At 43.3% G+C, this 27,407-nt stretch overlaps 1 protein-coding gene across 9 annotated transcripts in view; it reads left to right on the top strand.

Moving 5' to 3' along the window:
- The window catches only part of NCKAP5 (NCK associated protein 5), a 947,236-nt gene that overhangs the window by 382,604 nt on the left and 537,225 nt on the right, over nt 1–27,407 (top strand). The window contains exon 1 of one of the 9 annotated variants that reach the window (XM_041739542.1): nt 26,517–27,193. The exons of the other annotated variants lie outside the window; for them this stretch is intronic. The gene's annotated coding sequence lies outside the window, so the exon portion shown is untranslated. Of the gene's footprint in view, nt 1–26,516; nt 27,194–27,407 lie in introns of those variants that run through there. 9 annotated transcript variants of the gene reach the window in all.

Genomic DNA, 27,407 nt, shown 5'->3' with positions numbered 1-27,407 from the left:
TCACCCTCTCTGATATTTCCCACTCATTTTCTCTCCTTTCCCCTATAATCCCTTTCAGTATTTCTTATATTCCCCGTATGAGTGAAACCATATGATTGTCCCGATTGACTTACTTCACTCAGCAAAATACCCTCCAGTTCCAACCATGTCACTATGATCCTTTTGTAATTATCAGAAGTTTTTAGTTTTTCACCTTTTATTTAAAAGATTCAAAAATATAGAAAAATGAAAAGTCCAGGGGAGTAAAACTCTCATCTATCCATAAGTTAGCATCAAAACATTTTAACATTTTCATTTCATGTGTATTTTTTCCAAAGTGAGTAGCAGATACCATGATACTTCAATCCTAGATACTTTAGCATGTGTCTTTTAAAAATAAAGACCACTTCTTTTATAAGCACAATATTGTGTTTACCCTTAGCAAAATTAAAATTCTCTAAAACCAGCCTTACATCTGTCTAGTTGTTACCCAAACATCTTTTATAGTTGTTGTTGTTCATTTTGGAGAAAGACCCTACCCCATGACTTTCACTTAGTTATGTTATGTCCTATCTTGTTTCACCTATTTTAGTCTATTTTCTTCCATTCACAGACATTGACTTTTTGAAGATGTACAGAGCATCCTTCATCATGTATTTGCCTCACTGTTTTCTTGTGGTGCCATTTATCTAATTCTTTAGATTGTGTATTTCTTATAAGCTGGAAATGATGTCAAAAGGCTTGCTTAGATTCAGGTTAAACATGTTTGTTTTTCCAATAAAAACTTTGTAAGTGATGCTATGCCCTCCTCGTATAGCATTATGTAAGGATGAACGTGTCAGCTGATCTCTCTCTCATAAAATATAACTTAGTACTTAGCAAGCATTATAAGTGATATCTGTTAACATATGAATATTCAGTTTCCCACCTCTCTTCTGCCATCTTTCAGCATCTATTGATGATTATTTGGATCAGTTATTTCACTGGGGATTACAGAGTAATATTTCTGAGGTCAGCTTCCTCTTCTCAAATGGGAAAGCACTATAATTCCCTTACCAAAACAGCAACATAAACAGAACAAAACACACACACATGCACATTAAATTCTTTATTCTTTTAAAAAATTTTTATTAAGGTATGTATAATTTACATTAAATAAAATTCACCATTTTTAAGTGTTTCATTTGATGAGTTTGGCAAACAGTTTTGTAACTCTTACCTCAAACATGATATAGAGTATTTCCCAGATACCAGATACTTGCCTTAAGCCTCTTTCTAGTTGATCCCATCTCCATCCCCAGCCCCAGGTAACAACTGATCTGATTTTTGTCTCTCGAATGTTTTAGAATCAAATGGAATCAAATTAACACCAGTCATAAAGTACGATATTCTTTCAGTCTGCATAATGCCATGAATAGAATCATGCATGCTGTTACCTTTATAAACACAGTTGACCCTTGAATGATGTATTTAGGTTGCTTCCATATCTTGGCTGTTGTAAATAAGGCTGCAATAAACATAGGAGTACATATCTCTTTTCCTTTGTGATTTTAATTGCTCTTCTCCAGTGACTAATGATGATGAGCAACTTTTGTACAATTATTTGACACTTTTATATCTTTTTTGATAAAGAATATATTGAATCTTTTGCTCATTTAAGTGGGTTGTTACTGTACGTCGTAAGACTACTTATAGAAGTGTATTTTTTAACTTAGGTATGTATGTGAGTTATTTCTTTGTTAATAATTTTATCAAACATGGTTGGAGAAAGTATTTCATATGAGACTTGTAGGCTAGAAGTCTTTATCTAGTGATATTGGTTAATAAATAGGAAGCCCATAATGTTTCCCAAGTCTATTCCTCTTAAAAACGTGTTCTACATCAATATTTCTTGATTTAAAGAACAGAAGACCCCTCCTAAATCATCCATGGCCATAATTTGAGAAATACTTTGCAGCATAAGGCATTAAATCCTTTCATAGATTCATTACATAATTCAGCATACACTGAGTATCTTTCATGCACCCGATCACTATGTTGGTGCTGGACACCTTGGGTGTTGTATTGTAAACAGACGGTAGACAATTAAGTTATCTGATAACTTGGATAAACTCTCTCATAGCTTTCCTTTGTTTTTCTTTGGGTTTTCTACAGAACCAATCATATCAGAGACCGTAACTAACAGATGACTCCCTCCTTACTGGAATATCTTCTTTACTGGGTTTGTGTGTGAGCCCATTCTCCTGGTTTGGCTTCTCCCTCATTAGCTGCCCCCCTCAGGGTGGTCTCTTTTGCTAGTTGCTCTTTATCTTCTTGACTTTTTAAAGTTTGAATGACTAATGATTCATTCCTCAAATGTCTCCTCTTTTTTAACTGTCCTGACAGCCTTAATGATCTACCCGATGTGATGGATTTAATTTAACCATCTATATTTTATACAGCTCCCAAATTCACATCTCCAATCACGACTTGTGCCCTGAACAGAATCTTTGAATGTTTATTCAGCTGCCTATTCAATAATTCCTTTTGGTTGGTAAAAACCAAAAATAACAGTAACAGCCACCAATACAAACTTCACTAACACCAAGTCTACCACCACAAACATTTATATGGCCCTCACCAAAAGCCAGGAACTATTCTAAGAGCTTTGCATAATTTATATTGAGAGTTTAATTTCATAGGTTTCCCAATTCTAATGCATCCAAAACTGAAGCCTTGATTCTTCCACCAAATTTGTTCTACCCGTAGTCTTCCCTGTTTCAATTAATAGTAACACCATTGCTTTTGTTGCTAAGGCCAAAGACTTTGAGTTCCTTTTCACTTCTTTTGTTTTTTTTTTTTTTTCCTAACCCCTGTGCCAAGCAGGTATTGCCGGGTCTCAAATTACAACAATCCCAAATTGCCACCAATTCTCATTATACTTCTTGCTGTGGTCCTGCCCAAGTCATCATCTCTCACCCGATTCTTACAATAGCCTAATAATAGATTTTTTCCATGGCTTCCCTGCTTCCCCACCTATAATCCATAATAGGGTGGACAGATTAGTCCATTAAACAAAAGTCAGATCATGAAACTTCTCTCCTCCAAACCCTCTGTGTCCCTGGCCTTCCATATCCTCTAGGTTAAAAACTAGTCCTAGTCCTTAAACTGGCCCATTAGGTCCTACCCAATGATCTGTCCTTTCAGACTACTTCCATGAACACTCTGCCCTCACTCTTCCATCCCTACCACCCCATTGCTGTTTCTAGACCTCACTGGGCACAATCCTAAGGGCCACTGCACCAGCATCTCGTCTCAGACACCTGCACGGCTTACCTGATCCCTCACCTCCTTTAACCACACTTATATTCTCAGTCAGACCCTCACTGAGCCCTCTGTTTAAACTTGAATACCACTCAGGCTTCCTTGTTTTATTTTTCTCCATAGCACTGATTATAACAGAGAATATAATTTCCTTGTGTATTCTTTTTTTTTTTTTCCTTGTGTATTCTTTTCTAGTATCTTTCTTCCCCTCCAGAATGTAAGTTCCATAAGGTCAAAAAAATTTTTTTCCACTCATATATTCTCATGCTAACACACTGTGAACACTTAGTAATTGAAAGAACTAGATATGTTTTGAAGTAAGAGCCGAGGACTTGATGAATTGGAAGTGGCACCATCAATTAAGCCTATCACTTGGCCCTGATGCAACTGAAACTTATTGAATAAAGAACGTAGCAGGACACAGGATGGTGCCTGCAGCCCAGGGTCTAACTCTCAGTTTAGCTCTTTTCTCCCTGGTAAACACCAGTTTCCTGGACTCTGTTCCTTAGATCAGTCTCCAGCATGATAGTCCATTCTGGCGGAGACGATCCCTTCTGCAATCCTTATTTCGTGGCACCATGTTGATGAATGTTTGAATTAAAAGTTTTCATATTAATAAACACATTAAACAGATTGACAATGAAGAAGCTTAGACTTTTAAATACTGATAATGCCTTAAAAACCTGATCCGTAGTTGCCCTTGACTTAGATTACTTACTTACTGGGAAAAGTAACACTCGAACCTCATTTTCGCTCAACCTATCAAGCCACGGTGATGTATGGGATTTTGATCCTGACCCGTAAATCAAAATTTCAAACCATCAGCATTCACCAAATGCCCATGGTTGCATGTGCTATCGTAAGCACCACTGGGCTATAAAATAAGTAGCAGACACAGTCTCTGCCTAGATAAATGGGTGCTTACTGTGGCTTGCCCACATTTCTCAACTACAGCATAATGCGAAAGAGCGATTTGAGCACTAATTTCAAACTCTGTTCAATCTTCACAGTAAACATCTTTTTGCCTGGCTCCTACACTTACCTGAATAAATGGCTTCAAACTTTTCCCTTCAACTTCTGAACTGGTGATTTGTTTATCCAGTGAATTATTTCCCCCAACAAATAACTGTCATTCAGGGTAACTGAACATTTTGCAGCGCTTGAGAAGAACGCACAAAACCAGACCTAATCTCATTGGTTGGATTCTTGATTCTTGAAGGCTTGTTTCTGTATATCTAGGCCCACTGTTAGTTCTATTTATTTATTTTTTAAAACTTTTGCCCTAATCCTTGTAAGGCTGTACCCATTGGCATGGTGTGTGGTGATACTGAAATGGCTTTTTAAACCGGTCCAAAGTATATTATTGGACAGAGCACCTTACTTGATCTGCAGAAGAAACCGTTTTAATCCGGAGAGAATGCCACTTTTAAAAGTCACCATTTTCGGTTAATATCGGTTATCTTTAAAAAGCAAGTAATCGAGAAAATAGGAACATCGTGAAGACTCTTTAAGCTCCTTTTGCCGTCGGAAGCATCTGCTCCTTTTATCTCCCCGAGGACCCAGCGGGCGGGTTCCCCTTCCAGGAGCCTTAGTCCCAAATGTACTTGGGAATCAACTTCTGGCTCCAGACAAGTGGCTGTGAGCTCCAGCTCCTACCTGCCAATTAGGACAGTCTGGGTGTCTGTGCCAGGGTCGGTCATCCTGATGGTAAGATCACAGGACCTGTTTGTTTAGATCATTAGCAGAAATTCGTTCCGCGGGGACCCAGCGCCGGGCGGTCGGGGGGGGGGGGGCCGGGGCTGTCGGGGTGGCCTGATTCTTCTTACTGGGAACCCGGGAAGGAAAACAGTCCGTCGCCCTTGGGACCCCCATTTCCCTCTTCGGTTCCTCTTGTTTGGGACGGACAATGGCAGCCCTGGCCCTGGCGCCCCCTCCTCCCTCCCGCCCTCGCCCCCGGCCCCGGCCTCCCCAGCTCGGGCTCCGGGCGGAGATTCGTCAGAGCCGTTGGGTTGAGACTGATGCTGATCGCGGCAGATGGGCCGGCGCTGACAGCCCGCGCCTGAGCGGCTTCCGACGGGGTGCGGGGGGCGCGGGGGCCGGGAGGGCGCGGGGGCCGGGAGGGCGCGGGGGGCGGGGAGGGCGCGGGGCGGTGCGAGGGGCGCGGGGGGCGCGGGGGGCGGAGGGCGCGGGGCGGTGCGAGGGGCGCGGGGGTGCGGGGGGCGCGGGGGGCCGGGAGGGCGCGGGGGGCGCAGGGGGCGGGGAGGGCGCAGGGGGGCGCAGGGGGCGGGGAGGGCGCGGGGCGGTGCGAGGGGTGCGGGGGCCGGGAGGACGCGGGGGGCGCAGGGGGCGGGGGCGCAGGGTGCGGGGGTGCGGGGGGCGCAGGGGGGCGCGGGGGTGCGGGGGGCGCGGGGGGGCGCGGGGGGCGCGGGGGGCGGGCGGCCGCGGGCCGGAGCGCGCGGGAGGAGCGCAGTGCGCAGCCCCGCGGGCGCTCGGGCCGCCTCGGGAGCGCCTCCGCCTCCGCCTCCGCCTCCACCTCCGCCTCCGCCGCCGGGACCTAGGTGGGCGGCGAGCCGGGCGCCTCCGGGAACCGGGGAGACGGCCGGTTGCGGGCGGCGGCGGAGACCGCGGGCGGGGGCGCGGGGGCGCGGGGGGCGCGGGGCGCACAACAAAGCGCCGGGGCGCGGGGTCGCGCTGTCCCGGCCGCCGCCGCCGCCTCCGCGCGCCCCGGACCTGCCAAGTTCGCCAACTCCGGGCTCCGCCGGCGCCGGGCCGCCCCGCGAGGGACCCTGCCCCGGGGACGCTCGCCCCCGCCCTGCCCCGCCCCGCCCCGCTGCAAAATGCTCCGGCGCAGGCCAGGTAAGGAGACGCCCCTCCCCGCCCCCCCGCGTCCGCCCCTGCCCCGAGGTCTCCGCGCTCCCCCCCGCCGTCCTCCTCCCACCCTCGCGGAGCCCAGCAGGGGGCGAGTCCCGGGACGCTCGGACGGACCCCTGCCACCTGGGGCCGGAGGGGGGCGGGTCCTGTGCCTCCCCCGGTCGCGGCTCGCGCGGGGTCCGAGCCCCAGCACGCGGAGCGAGCTCCCCTCCACCTGTGGGGCCTCGCTTTTGTGCTGGGGGCGAGCGAAGCACCCGCACGTGCGCGCGGCGCTCCAGCTGCCTTCTCCGGGGACTCCTGCAGGGCGCGGGACCCCTGAAGCCGAGCCCCCGCGCCCCCGCGCCCCCGCGCCCCGGAGCCCCCCGAGCCCCCTGAAGCCGAGCCCCCGCGCCCCCGCGCCCCCCGAGCCCCCCGCGCCCCCCGAGCCCCCCGCGCCCCCCGCGCCCCCGCGCCCCCGAGCCCCCCGAGCCCCCGAGCCCCCCGCGCCCCCGAGGCCCCGCGCCCCCGCGCCCCCCGAGCCCCCCGCGCCGCCTCTGCCGCCTGTGCCGCGGGGCCGGGACTCCCCGGTTCGGAGCGAGGCACCTCGCGTCTGCAGAACTCGGCCGGGGCAGCGCCGAGCCACCGGAAGCCCCGAACTTCCCATCCATCGAGGCGGGTGCCCGCTCGCTCCCCGGCGCGGCCCCGGCCCCCCCCCCAGTCGGCCCCCGGCCGGGTCCACCCCGCCCGGGGCTCCAGCCCGGCCCCCCCCCCCCCCCCCCCCCCGCTGCGGCCCCCGCTCGCCGGGAGCCCCGAGCGTGTGCCCCGTTGCTACGGGCAACTGCCCGCGCCTGGAGCGCAGCCCCGAAAGCAGCTTAATGCTGATTGATGGGCAGAAACACGATATTTTCTGGAGCTCAGCGGCCCGGGTGCAGGGACCCTGCCCCCGCTGGAGCCCTGCGGACCTCCCGGGTAGCGCCTTCCTCCTACCCTCTTCCAGGCCCCACCCCGCCCCACCTAATAGGGGTAAATCAGGTGCCAGCGTTTGCTCCCTTGAGTAACCGGCGGCTGCCCCAGAGTTTCCCCTCTTCTTTTAAAGGCCTCTGTTCCCGGGCACTACCATCTTCCCTTCTCCTTTCATCCTCCGCCTCTTCCCACACCCTTTCCTAGGCATAGGTACTTAAAATAGATCAACCCTTTAATGACCACAACTATTAGGGTAAATGCTCTTGGAAGCACTTTCCTAAAAATAATCCATTTCACGTCCATAGCTCTTCTTCCCCAACTTCTCTCCTCCGATTCCACACCCACCTCTTCCTTCCTTGCCACAGAGAGTTTGATCATTTCTATCCCTTGAAAGAGACAGCCCGAAAACAAGCCCATTGCTGGGATAACCTTTGAGGCCTTTGTGGGGTTTTGTTTTGTTTTTCATTTTAAGCCCCTCATACTCATTACTCTAGCCTTTCTCTAGGGCAGCAGCCTCCTTCTGTCAACCACCCTGAACTAAAACAAATTTCTACAACTAATGGAAATACCTGTCCAATCTGTACCCCTGCCCCTCCTCCCCAGTACTGACAGCAAAGGGCCGGGTTTCATTATCAAAGAATTTATCCTTAGAAGAACTTTTGCTGCACTATTTCTTTTCAGCACTGCAGTATTTTTGGCAAAGCATTTTCATTACCTGAATTCTCATGCCTAGCTTCCTTTTGCCTATGGACATGAATTTGGATAAGCGTGTGGTGTTTTAAAGTCATTCTTTTATTAATGCAAACAAAACTTTCTTGAGAGGCTTTCCCCTTTTTGGGCACCAAGGTAGGCTCTGGGTTGGGAATGGAGCAAAGACAAGACCCAAATGCCTATTAGCATTTGAAAGCCCACATTACAACTGGATTGTGGTTATTGCTATTATGGTTAATATTATAACAGCACACTACATTTGAACAGGACTTTACAGTTTACAAAAGGCTTTCATAGGCTTTATCTCCTTTAATCCTGGCAGCAGGAATTTTAAATAGCAGTGATTCCACCTAAAGGCCCAGTAATGCTCACCAATCCTGCTTAACCAAAAAGAAAAAGAATCTTGCAAATCATCACAACAGCTGATGGAGCTTTAAAACACAGAATAAACAATTCAGAAGAAGCTTATGAAGCTTAGTTATTGGAATGTAGCTTAGGGAAGCTAAGTGCAATGCATGGAACACGCACATTCCCGGGAAGGCATCCTGGGAAGAAACTCCATCCGGGGACCCTGGTGGCTCAGTGAACCACTGGCTGCTGGAGGTGGTGACTTTCCAGGCTTCTGGACTGTTGCCTTATCCTAGGATCTAAAAGGGGATGAAAGTGTAAGCACAAAGTTGCTGGGAGACTAGCAAATTAAGCAAAATGAGTAGGCAGTGATGTTACTTTCTTTAGCTACAAGGCATTCTTGAGATATCCGCAAGTTTCTAGTATATATTTACTTTAGAAATGAAGCAATTTTCTGTACTTAGAGCCTAAAAAACGAGTTTGTGTGCCTTGAGCGAGCCATATGAAGACAATTAAGGTTTTGGTCATTTTTACTCATTATTTTGAAAATGGAGTGGGGGATGGTATCTCAGGTGGGTAAATGGCAGTTTTGCTTTTTTTTTTTTTTATCATTTATAGGGAGAAGGTGCAGAAGGCTTTCATGTAGATGGGCTCGTTTTCTCATCTCCTTCAACACGGAGAGAAGGCTTTTCTCACTTCTCAGCTGTGAATATCATTCGTGACTTTTCTCCAAAAACGATTTCTGGAATGCCTGCTGCTAGTTGTAAAATTTGGTAGGCATTTCAGACACCGTGCTAATACTCTTGCTTCTCACTTTGAAATGTTTTATTCAAAATTTCGTCAGCAAGGTAGTAGGTCATCGAGAACTTACTATGGCCAGGGGCTGGCTGTGGGTACAACTAGATTGATTACCCGAGAAGGTAATCACAGGGCAGGGTCTGTTACAGGGAACGAACGGAGATGCCCAGAGAAGCTTTTTTATTGTTTAGTGCTATGTGGTTTTGTGGGAACTTTTAAATGTGTAGGTTTTGTGGGTGGTTTTTTTGTTTGTTTGTTTGCCGGAGAATTTGTTCATGAAAGCCCATTACTCTGTGTTTAGCGTTGCCACATATTATTTTCGTTCTTAGAGATTTTAGCCTCTTAGGTTCGAGTTTCGCTGACAACTTGTATGTCAATAAAAAACACATGATAAATACACACGTGTTTGGGAAGTTAGATTGACCTAGTTGGGTCTTCCTCTGAGAGACTTCATCAGCTTCAAGATCCCTGAGGTTTTCAAATGAATGAAATCGAAAGGGAGGTAGTGGATTGCAAGCTCAGACACACTCCTGTGATTTTCCTATTTTTAATGTGAGCAACATGAGAGGAGCAGAGAGCTGTGGGCACCGTGGTGATGATGGTTAGTGTCCGCCTCGTTCAGGGCTGTCCATCTTCCCCATGACTCTCTAACCTGAGGCCCCATCGTTCATTTACTCAGTTCATTCATTCAATAAATATTTGCCGAGGAGCGCTTATAGAGAGAATGGGCTCTGGGCTCCAAGCCTCCTAGCTTTTTTTCTGCAGAACTGTGCGTTTCCTGCTTAGCCAATAGGCATCTTCCTTTCAAATATCTGATAGTTTCGTCCTTCGGAGTTCCTGTAAGGTGTAGTTTAAAGGCAACAGAATGTGGGTGGCTGAGAGGCTTTCGTGAAGCAGTGAAGTGCTGCTGAGGGCTGTTGCCTCTGCCTGGGATTGCTTCCTGGGTATTAGACCTTTCCACCTAAGAAAGCTCTGTTTGCACATGCCCCCTTCTGCTTAGGCTACAGGTTGTAATGAATTAAGTAAACAGCCCTGCAAATTTGTTGCTCTTCTCAGAGCATAGGTGTTTGACATTATTTGACATGAACGTAAGCCCCAAAGTGCGTTAAGGAAGTTGCCGTAACTAGATTCTCAGGTACTGTGGCAGGTGGGAGGGTTGAAGAAACAGGAGGGAAACTAGACGGGTCACAGCGCTTACTGCTGTAGGTAAGTCTGCGCCTTCTAGATGGATTGTGAACTCAGTGTTCCTAAAACTGTGTGTTTCAATGCAGGTGGTCAAGACTTCAAACTTGAGAGTCTTACAGACCTGGGGTCACATTCTCGTATTAATTACTATGGATGTGATCTGGGCCAAGATTATAATCTCTCTAATGGACCTCCGCTTCCTTAGCTATAAAACTGGAATATAATTATATGCATTTGTAAGTTATTAAGAGTAAAATCTAACATGTATCAAGGACTTAGACCGTACCTAATGCACAAAAGGTTAGCGTACGCTATCTGCTATGTTCTTTTAATCTTATTTTCATATCAGTTGGGGCCTAGTTGAACTGTCTTTTCCACATTCAGCTCCTCTCTGAACTATCTCCCAGAACCCCACAGAGAACAAGCCTTATAAGGAAGTTCTAGTTAAAAGCAATTGCAGCTACTTTCAGAAAGAGTGTATGCCTTGTATAAGTATGATGACCAAGGATATCTATTTTCTCTTTGAGGTGCAAATAGTTTAGTCCATATGGTAAGCCTAGAAAGTTTCAGTTAACATTAAATCATCGAGTCCCTGGGAACAGTCCTAGGCTGGGTTACATGGGATGCAAAGATGAAAACCACAGTCTGGCTCTCTACTTTCAAGTTCGAAGAGGAGAGGGGTTGATATGATAAATAATAATAACAGTAAAATAATAAGAATCATCATCATAATAAAGATACCTGTCACTTATTAAGCCCTGATCAGTATCAGACACATTCTTTATTAAAGGAAGCAGTCTTGCTATCTTTGACACAGATGTTATTTTCTCCATTATAGGGATAATATTAGAAGAAACTTAAGTACCAGAGCGGTGTCATTAACCAGATATTACGGGTTGCAAAGGGGAGAATTATCCTTACCAGATAAGCCTACGTCAGGTGGTTTTTGCTGGTGCTTTGAATTGTTTAGAAATGTTGGATGTGATTCATTTAATAACTACATTATCCAGGGTCCTATTTGGGTTCATCAGTCTCTGGGTCCTCTTACACTCTGTTCAAAGCATTGTAGAAATGAGAGAAAGAAAAGACTGGGCTGTGTTAATCAGCCAGCAAGGAATTTATCCCCTTCTTTTTCTCAGTTCTTTGTTCATTTTCATTGCAAAGGCCTCCAGGGAAATATCTTACTTCTCTTGGAAGATTCTTCCTTAATCTGAAGACCACATTATCATCAGTACTTTTATTGTTTTTTTTTTTTAATGGCATGAGATTTAGGCTACCAAAATGTTCTCTAATTTAATTTACACCAGCTTTTATACTCACTGTGTGTATGTGCTAAATGGGAAATGTGGCATTGTAAAATAACAATTAGGTCAGCCTACTGGTACCGTCGACAAACAGCATGCAACACATATTTCACCTGATAGAGATCATTTTGACTTCTCCCAAATTGTTCCTCTTTTGTTTTCACTTGTAATCACTTCTTGTTTTGGGTTTTTTTTTTATTATTATCTAAATGTGTTAATATTCTAATACTGTAGTACTATTCCCACACCTTCTCCCCAGTGACAAATGTCCAAACTCAGCTGTCACTCTCCATTTTTTTTTTTCCTATTGACATTGTATAAAATGGACTATCTTCTCAGATTGCTAGAGTGGTGCTTTCATCTCAGGAACCGTAAATTTGCCTGAATTGCTGTAACGTGAAAGGGGAATCACATACGCTATCTAAATATTTTGTTGTGCATATACATTTAAGCTTTCAGAATGATATTTTTAAGGGAGACATGCATGTTTAACTCAAGAAGTTGTAGATTAATCTTTACAGCTCACTATCTACTATGTTCCAACTTAAAGGAATTATGGCACCCAAAAATTTGAGTCAAATGTATTTGTATGCATGATCAGAAGGGCTCATTTCCTACCTGACTTCATTGTCTTGTCCATTAAGTGACTCAGCAGACAGTTATTAAGTGCCCTAGTATGTGTCAGGCAACATGTTGGACATAGAGTGACCATGACCAGGGTTCCTTATTCTAATACTGAACATGTAGCAACAGAAAGTTATTAGTCTTCCAAAGAAACAAATAAATAAGCAAAAGAAACATGCAACTTTGATATGACATTGCTCTGCACACTTCCTGCTTCTGACAGCTTTTAGATAGTATCTCAGGCTGTGTCTCGTCCTTGTTGTGGTATACACTTTTAAAGTGTGCTTCATTTCACTAAGACTTTTAGAAGGTAGAAGCCTTTGTCCCTCTGTACCTCATAGTTTGTTCTGATTTTCCCGGAGATATAACCAGTTGTCTTTTTTTGCTCAGTGCTCAATGCCTAGTAGGTGTTCAATAAATATGTGTGGAATAGAGGGCAGGAAGAAAAGAAAGAAGGAAGGAAATTTAGGAATTTACTGTACTGGGAATTAGAAAAGTATCTGATTTGGGATGGGACGCTTTCTTCTCCTGAAAATCATCATGTCTACCTAAGACCAGATTAGGGAAGATATCTTCTTTTCCACTGGACAGTCCCTTTTAGGGTCTGGTATACATGGCGTTGGTCAATGGTTCCAGCACTCGTGATGATTTTGTAGAGGCTTTAAAATCCTGAGGCTGCTCTGTCGACATCCCTTACCCACTCTGCTAATTGTCAGTTACTCTGAGAGTTTCATTCTGTCTTGACATGTTCTCTCCTTCTTCCTCTTTCTATACTGACACATTTGGAGAAATCCACCTTATTTTCACTAAAAGATATTTATTAAACACTTGCACTGCACAGGATCTTGTCCCAGGTTTTATGGATTCATAGCAAGTCATCATAAAATGAAGGTAGTTATAAGTCAGTTATAAAATTAGTTATAAGATACAAATGCCCACAAGGGGCTTGTGATCTAGGTGGAGTATGACATACCCTATAAAGTACCAAAAACACCAGTATGGAGCTGGTAAAACAAAAGAAGCAAATCAACATAACAGGAGGTTGGAAGAGGAAGTGATGAGTGAGGGCCAGTGCCTTTGGAATAAGCCTCCTGGGGGGAAGGAGAATGTGAGCTGATCCCAGTGGGAATTGGGCATGAGGAAAGAGGGAGAAAGAATGAGCTAGTCACTGGACGGCTTGCACTTAGACTCTCAGGCAGGAACTTGGAGCAGCCCTGGAAGACAAGTGGGAGCAGTGCATGCACGCTAAGTGATGTCAACTTTATTCTCTGGGCTAACATTTCTCAAAGCATATCTGCCTGGGACAGTAGTTCTGCTGAATGTAGGTATGTAAGTTGAAACACAGCCCTATGGTTGAAAGTAGGAAAAGCTGAGAAAAAGTCTTAAAATGTTTTTCTCAGGATGCCTGGGTGGCTCAGTGGTTGAGCGTTTGCCTTTGGATCAGGGCATGATCCCGGGTCTGGGGATCTAGTCCCATATCGGGCTCCCTGTGAGGAGCTCTGCTTCCCCCTCTGCCTATGTCTCTGCCTCTCTCTGTGTGTCTCTCATGAATAAATAAGATAAAATAAAATAAATAATAAAAAATTAAAATGGTTTTCTTGCCTGTGGCAGTTCTCAGAGGCTCTAGTATGCTAATCTGCACTAGTAATCTATAGATGTTTCCCCAAATATTTTTAATCTCTGAATTCATTTGTAATAGAGCATTTTGGGGGGGCAGCTATCTGTAGAACTTACTTTGGAAATGCTTTTGGAGGCCACTGATAATCATGAGTCACAGGCTTTATGGGTGAAATGTTAGGAAAATGACCCTGAAAAAGGTGCATAGTGGGATCTAAGGGGAGAGCACAGGGCTATTAGGAGACTGTCTAGCAGGACAGAAGCCTGGGTTAGGGGGTGGTGGCATGAGAATGGGAAGAAAGGAGTAGATTTCATGGATTATTAGAGTGTGAGAACCCTCACTCTTTTTTGAATGGCCAGAAGAAGCAGAGTTGCTAAGATGGGAGAATCAAGAATGGCTCCAAACATGATTCTTTTGCAATTAGGAGCCACATGTAAGCAAAGTCCTTACAGATTTCTGAACTTCTGTATCTTTTACTTGATGCTCAATAGCAATGAGGTACTCCAAACGTATTCTAACCTGATGGGACAGTAGCATCTTTGTGGGCATACACCTTTTGTCGGAGGGATGCTTTATAGTCCAAATATTTTCTCAAAATATGATTAAAGCATCTCCCTGCTTTTTTAAGCCTTATATCCAGGGAAATACTGCCAGAAGTGACTCCATGTAGTCATTACGTCTCCCTGCATTGGAAGTGGCTTTTGTATACCAAGGGCTGTTTGAAATACAGAGAAGAGACTGCACCCCGCTCTTGGGAGTTGAATTCATTGTCTGGGTTCACAGCTACTTTTGTTGGTTTTCCTCATGGTGGGGAGCTTTATGATAAATGACAGTGGACACTGTACAGAAGTCACGCAGATTTTGTTGTCAGCTCTCTTGAGTTTATTCATCCCTAGAGATGCAAAGATTTCACTGCATAATGTTGAGTCCTATTTGTCTGTTTGGTCTCCAAGGACCAGCCTCTTGCTCTGTTCACAATCTTCACATTCTATTTAATCTGTGCAGAGGAGTTACGCTTCTGGCTTTCGGCTGTTCACATAGGAGTGCACAAAATAATTATTTTTATTTTTCTGTGATTATTTTTTGTCTTTGAGAAATATTCTTAACATTCGTTTCCAAAATTGGTAGTAGTATGATGCAGCAGTAGAAAGTGAGAAGCTACACTGCTTTTTCTCTAGAATCGTTTATTGGGATAATTAAATATGATAAGTTTCACAGTTTTCTTATATATTTATGAATGTAAATGCATTTAATTGTTTAATAACTCATTTATTCCCTATATTTACTTCTCTCCATTCCTACCCATATTATAACCCTGTTCATGTATTTGGAAACTTGCAAATGATTCAAAGTAGTTGTCGTCATTAGGGTGAATATTTCTGAATGTATTTCTCTTTTATTGTTGGAATTCCAACAATAATTGTTTGAAATTGCCTGAATCCTTTTGATTCTCTAGCTATATTGTTTATTTACACTTCTTATTGCCTTGAAAACCTGGAGTTGTGTTTCTGTAGGCTTCTGGCTTGATGGATCTCTGCCCATTGATGTCCTACCTGAAGTTAACTTAAGCTGTATAGATATACCAGTGTCATTGAGCACATTGACTGCTTCAGGCTAAAGAAAGTCATGTTGGTGCTTGAATTCTTCATTGGATATCCACAGTGCCCCCCCCCCCGCCCTTTTTTTTAAAGTGAAGTGTCTCAAAGCTCTGGAAACCAAACAGTATTCATGTGAACATTTAGCCTGGAAGGAGGCAAGAAAATACAGATCGTTGAAACCGACAACCTCTGGGGTAACTATGTAGTGGTGAAGCTTCCGGTTAATTCAGCAACAATTCTTCACATTTTGTAGGAAACTTTTTTCTTTTTTTTTTTTCTTTTGCAAAAGATCCTCATATTCCGTATTTCATTTTGATCCCACAACAGCCACAAGAATCTAAGAAGACATCTTATTATTTTCATCTTTTATAAAAGGAAACTTTTTTTTTGTAATCAAATTGCTTGTTCAGTTTCCCACAGCTAATGATTAAGTCAGAAGTCGATTTCAAGTTTCCAGACTCCTAGATGAAAGCTATATTGGGGACGCCTGGGTGGCTTAGTGGTTGAGCATCTGCCTTCAGCTCAGGTTGTGATTCTGGGGTCCTGGAATCAAGTTCTGCATCAGGTTCCCCCCGGGGAGCCTTCTCTCTCTGCCTATGCCTCTGCCTCTCTCTCTGTCTTTTATGAATAAATAAATAAAATCTTTTCTTTAAAGCTATTTTCACTGTAACACATGGCTTCTGTTTATATTATTTAAAATAGGTGTCTGATAATTAACAACATTTTTGTTCAACCCAATCCTCTGACTCTTTAATACAAACTAGTAATTATGTGATATGTTTTATAAGAAATTTAGCACAGTTATTAAGAAAATGACTTCAGCATTGACAACTGGATTTCAAATCTATCTCTACCTGGCCTTGGATAACTTAGTTAACCTCACTCAACCTCATGTATAAATTGGTGTCCTCATGCCTTCCTCAAACTATAGTAGTGAATATTAATTTAGGTGATGTATGTGGAGGAAGAGGAATAGAGTGAAGATTCAAATGGTGATAGCTCTCCTCATCCTTCTCATTGTTACTGTTATCTATTACTCTGTAATAAATAATACCCGAAGATAGAATTAAAACCATTACCACTTGTATTCTCTCTCATAGGTCTGTGAGTTAATTTGGCTTAGCTGGGTTTTTTCTCGTGTTGTTGGCTGGAGCTAGAGTCACCTGGGGGGTGGAACGAGATGGCTGACACACATGTCTGGGGCTTTGGTGGGAATGGCTGGAAGTCCAGGCTCCACTGGCTTGCAGATGTGGCTGAGTTGGTCTCATTCCATGTGATTTTTCCATCTGGTCTCTTTAGAGGGACTTCTTAAATGGTGACTCAGGGCCAAAACAGAACCTTCTAGATTTCCTCAAGGCTAAGTCCTGGAGGTGGCAGGATGTTACTTATGCCATGCTCTATGGGTTATAATGATTCACAAGACCAAGCTATTTTCAGTGAGGCAGGGGATTAAACGAGGACATGAATACCTAGAAGTATGGGTCATTGGTGGGCTGTCTTTAGAGACAGACTATCAGAGTCCTCCTCATCATCTAAAAGTTTTAGGGATATCTTCCCCAGACTTTTGCAGTGGGACCATGGATATGATAACACTAACCTGACCGTGAGCAGATTTCTGTCTCTCTCTTTATTTCTCTGGGAATTAATGGAAGGCAGATAGTTTGTTTGCTCTTCTGAAGAACATGTGCAAGTCAAGCTTGTCACCATGAGGTGCATGTGGTAGAGGAAATGATAGAATGTGTCTGGGAGGGATTTTGTGATAGTACCAAATCACATCTGAATTTGTACTTTTAAGCCACTTTTGCATGTATTTCCCCCTTTTATCCTCACTGTAGTATACAGGGATTTGTGCTATATCCCCATTTTATAAATAAAGAAATGGGGACTGTGAACTTAGATGACCTTCCCAATGGCACAAAGCTTGAAAAGGCAGAAATAGAGTTCCAAGCCTATTGGGCTTCTGCAACAGGGACAATTGCCTCCCCATCTTGCTTCCATTTGAGGGATCAGAGTAGTGAAATGGGGGCAGGGGACAGTTGTGGTAGGAAGTTTGAGTGGCAGAGGTTCTGATGAGCAGAGGGTATTGAAAAGAAGATTGGGGTGCTGCATAGGACATGAGCTCACATTATGTTTTCTAATTTCACAGCTTTCTACTTTGCGAACTTCAGGCTTTCACTTCCCTAGTCTACAGTGTTCATTTGTTTTAATTTGTGGGATATACTATCTCTTCCATGGAAAGAGGAAGCATAATACTTGCCTTAACCACTTTGTAGGTTTGTCACCAATGTTAAAAGAAGTAGATTATGGAAAGTCCAGCAGAGTGCCTGGCATATAGTAGGTGTTCAAGACGTCTCTGTTCTCTTTTCCTCCTTCCCTGTATTTCTTAAGGAATCTGCTTTCTTGGCAACAGAGCTGAACACAGAATCTATTGTGAAGGGCACTAAGCATTATCTGTGTACTTTGTTGTTGTTGTTGTTGTTTTATCAGTGTACTTTGTGTCATCACAAATGAGTAGATAAAGTTTGGGGTGGCTTGACTGATTTTTGCATCAGGAATAACATTATGGTTGCCCACTTCAGAGAGAGGCAGCTTTAGAAAGGTTGGCATCTTTACCCTGAAACACAGAATCGGTGATTCTGTTAGGGCTGAGGATGTGAATGGACCCTGTGTCCAGAATGCAGCTGGCAAAGTCTTCACCTTTGTCAACAAAGTTGTAGTCTGCACATCCAGCCCAGGGCTGCTACCTGCTTATTAGGAAGGATTGTGGTTTGCCTTTGTAAATGGCTGCTTCCGAAGGTTATTCTGGACATTGCAGTGAGTCCTACCCAAGTCAGTCCCAATACATTTGTAGGCATCATGCACTAGGACTTTAAAAGATTTCTAGACTCTCTTTTCGGTTGGCATGTGGAAGAGACACAGTCTCCATTTAGTGATGCTCCTGGACAGACTGACTCTGGTCTCAGAAACCACCTGGTCCATCAAGGAGATGACTAAGTCCACCCCGTCAAGGATGCCAGAGAGTGTTGGTACACCTTCCTTTGTCTGAATCAATGTCAGGGTAGAAGAAATGTGTCCTTGGAGTTTAAAAGTTACCCTCACATGGTAGCAGTGCTCTGCTCACAGCCCTCTCATGGTCTGATCTGACGGTGTCTGTTGGTGCAGAGAGGACCTAGCATCAGCCAGTGATGAGATGTCTTTGAGTTGTGACATTATTGAAAGGTTATGCTTTTGTGTGTCTGCTTGGCTACGACTACAAAAAGAGCCATGTGCTGAGAGTGGAAGCTTACAGAGTCTCCCCTCTCTTCAATTGCTTCTAGGCATGGTTCCATCAAAACTGACAGGAGCATAGGCATGTATGCCTCCTTTTTGGAAAGGAATTCCTCCTTCCTTGGAAAAATGATTTTATAACTTTTTTCAGGAACCTTTACTGCCAGGAGCTCTCTCCTCATTACTAATAAACATCTCTCCAGCCTGAAAACCCAGCTTCTGTTCTCGTGTTTGTTTAATCAGCAGATGTGGGGATTAGACTGTCATCGTCTTGTGAATAATGATGCTTCAGGTATTGGAGAGACATTATTAACCCGCTGCAGCTAACTTCTTTGTACATTATGCCATTCCAGTTCTTGAACACAAGGTCTGTGAAATAATTTTTTCCTAAGGAAATTAAAATAACAATTTTGTTGGGTTATGGTCAAGGCCAAACATGCAGACACTTTCTTACAGTTTGAGCATCTAATACCTCCAGTTCAGAGAACCAGTCAAAAAACCAAATGGAGTGGATTTTTCATGGAGCAGAAATTGGGCTTTTGTATCATGTCTTATCATCTTCATTGCTAGTAAAAGGAAAAAGTTTCTAAAAGTAAATGTTAGGAGTTCGTGTTTCTTTAGATGCACTGATTTTATTTGCATTTTCTAAACTGCACACCTAAATTCTTATTAGGTAGCAAACTTGTGCTTTAGTAGTTGGATATGATGCCTTATGTGCTTTTACATGCTTTTATGGGGGGGGTACCTGCGATGTATTGGATGTTGTGTTTAGTGTAGCTGTCCTCCTTAGGACCCCCATGACTACTGATGGCAGAGCCATGTCACCAAATGAGGAAAGGACTGACCTCTTTGGGAGCTTAATGGTAGTTTTAGGGTCTGGGTCAAAATACATATATTTATCTCTTTTCTGTTCTGCTGCTCTGACTAGGACTAGCAGCAGATATTTGTTTTCAAGTTTAATAGGAATAAATCTGAGCAAATTTGTTCCCAGCGTGGGTTCTGTTCCACCGAGAAATTAGCAGGCAGCAAGACACCCAGGAGGGCAGACCTTGCCTCAGGAGCAGACGGCCTCATCCCCTGCTTCCCCTTGAAGTTTCAGAAAGCGTGCATGGCACAGTTTTAACACCCTTAAAGAGTGGCTTGTGCCCAGGTTCATCTCGGCTACGAGACCATGAACTCAGCCAAGGAAAGCATCACATCACGCCCACTCCTGTGGTGTGTGCCAGGCTAGAGAGAAGTCCCAGCCATGCAGGGTTCGGGCCAGGGGTGAAATGTAGAAGTGGCTGAGGTGGGTGGTCCTGCTCCGCCTGTCCCCACTCATTTGGGGCATGGGCTGCTCACCAGCTGGCCCACCCCAGGTTAAGGTCCTGCCAGGGCTTGGCTTCCCAGGGCCCATCCTGGCTACACGCTTTCGCCATTCTCCATGGCATGATTCTCTGTCTGTCCTACTTCCTTGAGGCACTGCTCACTGATCAGCTCAGGAGGGCCTGAGTTGTTTCTGTGGAGGGTTTATAACATAGCTGTGGATTAATAGATACTCCCTTGTAGGAAATATTTGCACATTTCATCAACATCTCAAAGGCTTGAAGCCAGTGTTTTCCCTTGCGTTCTGGAGTCTATTCCCTGATGTCCTCTTAGGAACTGATGTTTGCAGATATCCTGTCATTCCTCTCATTAAAACCTCTCTCTTTAGGTTGAAGTAAAACAAATTCAAACAAACAAAACAAAACAAAACAAAACAAAAAAACCCAAACTCCAAATCTCTCTTTGCTGTGGGCGAAGAGAAGAGTTGGGCCTGATTGGCCCTGCCTTCTCCTTTGGCTTCCCTTTGCACCTGCCCTCTTTCCTCTGCTTGTGAAAGCACACTGCTGGCTGGCTGTCTCCCTTCTCCAGCTAACCCTTGTCTTTAGGTCTTAGTTTAAACTTCCTGCTTCCACAGACTAGATCAGGGGCCTCTCAGACCTCCCCACCATATGCATTATCCTGTCAGCTTGGACCACTATAACAATTATCACAGACAACAGACATTTATTTCTCACAGTTCTAGAAGCTAGAAGTCCAAAATCAAGGTGCTGATGACCAATTTGGTGCCTGGTGAGGGACATCTTCCTGGTCTACAGACTGCTGCCTTCTTGTCCTGTCTTTTTATAAGGGTGCTAATCCCATTCATGAGGGCTCCACGTTCATGTTTCATTATTTCTCAAAGATCCCACCACTAGATACCTTCACTTGGGGGATTAGGGCTTCAACATATGAAAATTTAGGGACACAAACATTAGGTCCATAGCAGACATCACATGCCTTCTCTGTAGCTCTCATAACATTCACTGTAGTTGATTTGAGGTCACATAGTCAGCTTCATAAACATAGAGACTGTGTCTGTGTTGTTATTTAATTGAAGGAGCAAAAGGACAAAGGAAGAAAGGTCCCAGGATCAGGTCAGGCTAGAGATGCTGGTACCCAGAGGAGTCTTGGAGGGTGTATTGGTTTTCTCTGGCTGCTGTAACAAATTACCACAAATTTAGTAGCTTACAGCAACACAAATGGATTGTCTTATAGTTCTGGAAGTCAGTAGTCTGAAATGGATTTTACAGTTTTAAAATCAAGGTGTTGGAAGAACTGTGTTCCTTCTGGAGACTCTGGAGGAAAATCTATTTCCCTGTCTTTTCCAGCTTCCAGAAACCGCCTGCATTCCTTGACTCCTGGTCTCCTTCCAGCAATTAAAGCATTTTGACCTCCTCTTCTATTTTCGTATCTCCTCCTATGACATCGATCTTCTTGCCTTCCTCTTATTATAAGGTCTCTTGTGATAAAATTAGGGCCACCGGCATAACCCAGGATCATCTCCCCATCTCAAAACCCATAACTTAATTGTATCTTCAAGGTTCCTTTGCCATGTAAGATTTCCATGGGTTTCAGGGGCTAGGCTAGGGACATTTTGATGGAGGTGGGGGACATTATCTGCCCTAACACAGAGTTTTTGTGACCTAGAGAGATGGTGTCAGCCAGGGTACATCAATGTTAGCCAGGGGAGTGCTCTAAGAAATGTGCTCTAAGGTGAGGCATAATGGTAGCCAGAAAAGGCATGACAAATAGAAGGAGGAACATATTTATGATGGGTTAGGCTGTTCTGGTGCTGAAGTAAGAGGTGTAGGCCAGCAAGCTCTTTTAATATGGGCTCTATCTAGCAGAGTGTTATGTCAGGCTAAAGATTTCCGGCTAGTGTTGCTCCCACAGAATAAGGAACATGGTATAGGATGCAGAGTCAGTGGTTAGCAAGGGCTTGCTGGTGGGCAGATGAAGTTCCTCTTTTAGCAAGACTGGACACAGATTTCAGTGATCCCTGAAGTCTGTACCAGGACCTCTGCCTGCATGCCACTCAACTTCAGTCATCCACGTGGCCTCACTGACTGAAGAGGATAGTTTTTTTTTTTTTAAAGATTTGATTTATTCATTCATGAAACACACACACACACAGAGGCATAGACACAGGCAGAGAGAGAAGCAGGCTCCATGCAGGGAGCCCATGTAGGACTCAATCCTGGGACTCCAGGATCACACCCTGGGCCAAAGGCAGATGCTCAACCACTGAGGACTTTAAGTCAAAGTCCTGCCTAGGCCAGGTGCCATGGGACATGACTACCTCTAGAAATCCATGAAACACCCTTGCTTGGCCAGGTTGCAGTTGCCCAGAGGTTACTTGCCCACTTCAGAGAAATTTGCTACTAGTGTGCTCTCAGAGATATGGAATGGTGAAGAGATCACAAAGGCCAGGACTAGGATTGACTTGGGCATAGCATTTAAGGAGATACCTCTCTGGAACAAACTCATTAAGTACTTTATCTGTCCATTTGGGACCTTTGTCTGACAGTTACATTTTCAGGTTGGTGATAAAGTTCCTTCCCATTTCTGTGTATTCCATGTGGATATCTGTGTTGATGTTTTCTACACAAGAGTTGTGAATATAAAGGTGTTAGATATATTAACTTCTGTAGCAGAGCCATGGCTAGAACTGATAGAGGTACAGTATATGATGGGGGATTTGGTTTCTTTCCCTTTGGGGTATTCAAAGATAGTTTAATAATTAGTCCTGTATTTTCCTATTGCTGCTATAGCAGCTCATGAGAAACTGAATGGCTTAAAACAATTCAAATATATTATCCTATAATTCTTGAGGTCAGAAATCCCAAAATCAAGTTATTGGCAGGGCTGTGTTCCTTTTGGAGGTGCTGGCGGAAAATCTAGTCCTTACCTTTCCATCTTCTAAAGGCTACTCACATTCCTTGGATTGTGACTCCTTTCCAGCAATGGGATCACAATGATGTCTGGATCTATTGTCACATTTCCTTTTGTGACTCTGACTCTTCAGCATCCATTTTAAAAGGACCCTATAACTACATGGAGCCCACCCACATAATCCATGGTAGTTTTCCCACCTCAAGACACATAACTCAATCACGCCTGCGAAGTCTCTTTTTCCATTTAAGTTAGCAAATCCATAGATTTGATGATTAGAATGTAGATATTTATTTTTTTTGGGGGGGGGAGGAGTGTATTATTTTGCTAACCACAGCTGCCTAAATGGGGTAGGAAGGCATCAGGGATGTGATATACATTGTGGGCTGGGGAACCGAGGGTGACTAAAGGAACATCCCTAGTCCAGGACAATGAATTTGACAGACTCTAAGGAAGGAAAAAAAAATAAGAGTAAGAGACTGAGAAACATCCCAGAGTAGTTCAAATCTAAAACTTAGTAGAGAGGAGAGGATTATTTCTCTTGTATCTGGGAAGGTATAAATTGGAATTTAGGAAGTACGAAATAGATTTTCCCAAGGACCCTAGGGTTGGGTCTGTTGACATAGTATATGAATAAACAGGGACAGTGGAGGGTTTGACATGTGCCTGTGCTGAGTCAGTCTTTGTAAAGGACACCATTGCAAACATGTCAACTATTCAACTAAAGATAAAACAGGATTTAAAAGCTACAGTGCTGTGCATCCATTATCTAATCTTTCCTCTGTGTTTTATAAAATAGAAAACAAAAGCATAAAATGTTCAGATGTGTTGACCAGTCACACATGACAAGTTGGTATCAGAACTTGGAATAGAAACCAGGGCTCTTGGTTCCACTCCTGCCTTTTTTCCAGCGTCCCAGAGTTCCCCCCTGAGACTGTCTCACGTGTCACTGACCCACGTACTGTACAGGAAGGCCATGGGAGGGGAGTGTGGAGTTAGGACACATGCCCCCTGTGTCCATCCAGAAACAGCAAGTTTTGTGGAGCCCTATGTGGTTTTGTTTAAGGAAGAGGACAAAAGAGAAATTCTCTTTGAGGGAAGTAAGACATGTACTGACCCTGTGCAATTGCATGTAGACTTAGGAATAGATAGTCTCAAAGAAAAGCAATGCAGATCAACTCACCCTCTTGGTCAATACCACCTTATAATTCCACCCTCTTCTGAAAATGGCTTAATGACATTAGAAGAGGTCATGTACATGCCTGATATGAAAGCAACTACCCAAGTTGCTGACAAGTTCATTACTGCTTCCCTTTTCGCACTGAGCGTGTTTTCTAACGAGGTAGTAAGAGTAACTTTATCTAGAATATCTGTGCAGCTTTTGGGGATAAATTCCCAAACTGCTTGGGACACTTCATCAGTAAGGTGATGGGCCAATTAGGAAGCAATCAACTCACGGCTGGCAGAGAAGCTGCAGATAGCATGAAAGGACTTTAAAGAGTTGCAGTTCCTTTTTCCTAAAATAGCAACATCTTTAAAAGTATTTCAGTGTAATTCTGGAACAAGTCACAGGAGACAAACATGACTTTAAGCCACCTCAGCAGAAAATAAAATGTGAAGGGAAAATAATTACGAAACCATAGGACATGGGGGAAAGATAGATCTGTACAGAAGAGGAAGTGAATATGCACTTGAGATAGTCCATGACTGCCTACTTCCAGGTCTCCAGGTTTCAGAATTAATTGAAGGCCTTCTCTTCTCCCAGTATAAGCTTCTTTTTTTTTTTTTTTTTTTTTTCCCAGTATAAGCTTCTATAAAGAAAACATGTAGTCATATATTTAAGTGGATCTTTAACTATTCATACATGTTGTCCCACAATAAACACTTTGTGTAGCTGATTGGAATGCTTTTACTGCATAAGACCTTGGATTCCTAGTGAGTTTCCCTTTTAATTTAAAGTGATGAGGATGGGTGCTTGGGTGGAGGCTGCTTAGGGGATTTTAATATAATGCTGTAAAATTCGAAGGATTGGGAAATTTTTATGTGAATTTAATTGGATGCTGCAAAATTTTGAGAGGGTAGGAAATTAATGTAGAATAAGTTTGCTCTATCTAAAAAATTATTTTTAATATTTGTCAGAGTCTTTAATATCAACATCATTAATGGCTCTCTCATCAAATAGTCATTAGACTCCCTGAAGCTAGATTTGTAGAGTGAAAATGTTGTAGAACATGACAACTATCAAGATAGTTTAAGGGAAGACAATTCACAATCCTGCCCGAAATTGCCAAGTATTTGACCCTTCATAGGCAGGGCCATGTATATTAGGTATTTCCAAATGGAATGCACTTTAAAAATACGAACTGACATTCAGTTAAATAATACATGGGATGTCAATGATTGTATTTGCAAGGTCTCAACATTTGTGATCTAGAGCAAGTGGGAAGCAATGAATGTAGGACATGATTAAATTCCAGCCTCATTTGATATTGTTGAAAGGAGTGCTGAATTGAAGAACTCCCAAGAAGCAGGACATTCCAAGAATAGTAAATAATCTTAAGGCTTAAACAGAAACTGGAGAGAGTCTGAATGTCATCTTAATCTAGGCTCTTAATATAGACTTATGCTAGACGCAATGCTGTGACTGCTCATTTACTACATATCTCTTCATCATTTATATGTTCTTTGGCACACATTCAAGCATTTCCTTGTTCAAATGCATTCTAGAGAACAATTATAGAGGAGTATTTTTCAACTTCTTTTACTTCAAACCACAATAACAAATACATTTTATGTTTGAACTCAGTATCCATTTACATGTAAATACACACAAAAGCTTAATGAAACAATGCTATGCCACAAAATGAAATGCAGGTAAGCTTGATGAGTTAGTCATTACAAATATTGCTCCCTTTACCTCCATCATGTCTCCTCTACTGGTCCTGGCAGCTGGCTGAAGGATCAGTTGCAATATGTACATTCTTGGTAAGGATTTGTGTAGTGCTATGGTGTTTGCTAGTCTTTCTCATTTTTACAGACTATTGGTTATAACAAAATGATGGCAGTAGAATGATTTTACTCCTCACTGATATAGTGTGACCCACAATTAAAAAAAAAAGGTTTCTAGAACATTGCAATAAATGTAGTTGAATGAAAAAAAATATTTTAAATATTTTATTTATTTCTTTGAGAGAGGGAGAGAAAGAGAAAGCAGAAATGAGGGGAGAGGCAGTGGGAGAGGGAGAAGGAAAAGCAGACTACCCACTGAGTGAGAAGTCCAAAGACGGACTCCATCCAGATGCTCCTAGATCATGGTTTGAGCCAAAGTCAGATGCTTCAAACATACAATCTCAATTTTCTAGCTTCATAATAGTTCTTAATGCAGTGTAAGTTTCTAGCTTTGTCATTCTTTAGAATTGTCTGTTGTATCATATACATCCTTTAATTTGTTAAGTGTCATGCTAACCATGAGCAAAATAAAGTTTTATAAATAGGCTGTGATCCAATTTATAAGATTGTTCGGAGGTTAAAGAGAAAGATGACATTTACAAATTCTATCAAGAAAAGTCATGCATGCTGCAAGGTAATAGTTACTCAATTACATTTTTGCAAGTTCCAGAATTGGAGTTTTTGGTTTTTGAAGAGAGAAGATTATAAACAGAAAAAATAGATTCTGAGGGGACTTGATTGAGGAGAGTAAGACACAATGAAGATGAATTAAGGTGGTATTTAGAGTTAGGAAAATGAGCACAAAGAATATCCATCTTTATCAAACGGTTTCACAAGAAAAAATAAATAGAATCAAGGATATAAAGTGGTAAACCTCAAAAACTTAAGTGAATAAGTCTAGAAAGAGATTTCTGAACAAAGTTCCATTTTGAGTAGATTATGGTTAGAATTCATGTAGGCCAAAAAAAAAAAAAAAAAAATCAGACCATCAGACCATAGACTTGCTTTATTTTTTAACATGTCTACCATTTTCCTATTAAAGGAAGCACAAAAGAAAAGTCTTGACTAGGAGGAAACTCTTGGCCCTGAATGGCCACTCATCACCTGTGGTGTATGTACAGACACAGAAAAGAAAACACTTGGGCCGATGACATGGCAAGTGATGGGAATTCGCATGCATTCTTACCTCAGAGAAGAGGAGAGAGAGAGAGAAATAGAAGCAAATTGTAGCTCTTGGGTCACATCCAGCAGATTTAACAATTGTTTACTTCTCGTTTTTTGGGCATTATGACTCCTTGCAGCTTTATATAGAAACGCTTTCATGGGTTTTCTAATTTAAATCCACAGTATCAATCAAATATGATAGCGTCAGCTTGCACATACCTGAGCTAAAGCTAGAACGAGCTTACATAAGTTGAATGTGTTGAAAAATGAAGCCTCCAACCATGGAATCCATAAGGGTAAGACATAGTTTTATTTCATATGGTTTTCAGGAAAGAACAACCAGTTGGTCTTTAAAAGATAGTTTCCATAGCTACTGGGCTGAATCAAAAGAAAATGCTGTCCCAGCATTTTTTCTCTTGCTACCTTTACTGCTTTGTGGTAACTACCAAGGCAAGTATTTTTCAGGAGCCTAGTTATTCCATTTCATTCTGTGAAATGCTATGTAATGCT

The sequence above is a fragment of the Vulpes lagopus genome, chromosome 24, assembly GCF_018345385.1.
Source record: "Vulpes lagopus strain Blue_001 chromosome 24, ASM1834538v1, whole genome shotgun sequence".
Classification (NCBI taxonomy): domain Eukaryota; kingdom Metazoa; phylum Chordata; class Mammalia; order Carnivora; family Canidae; genus Vulpes; species Vulpes lagopus.
Note: the sequence above shows the minus strand (reverse complement) of the source record. Positions and strands in the feature narration are given on the sequence as shown.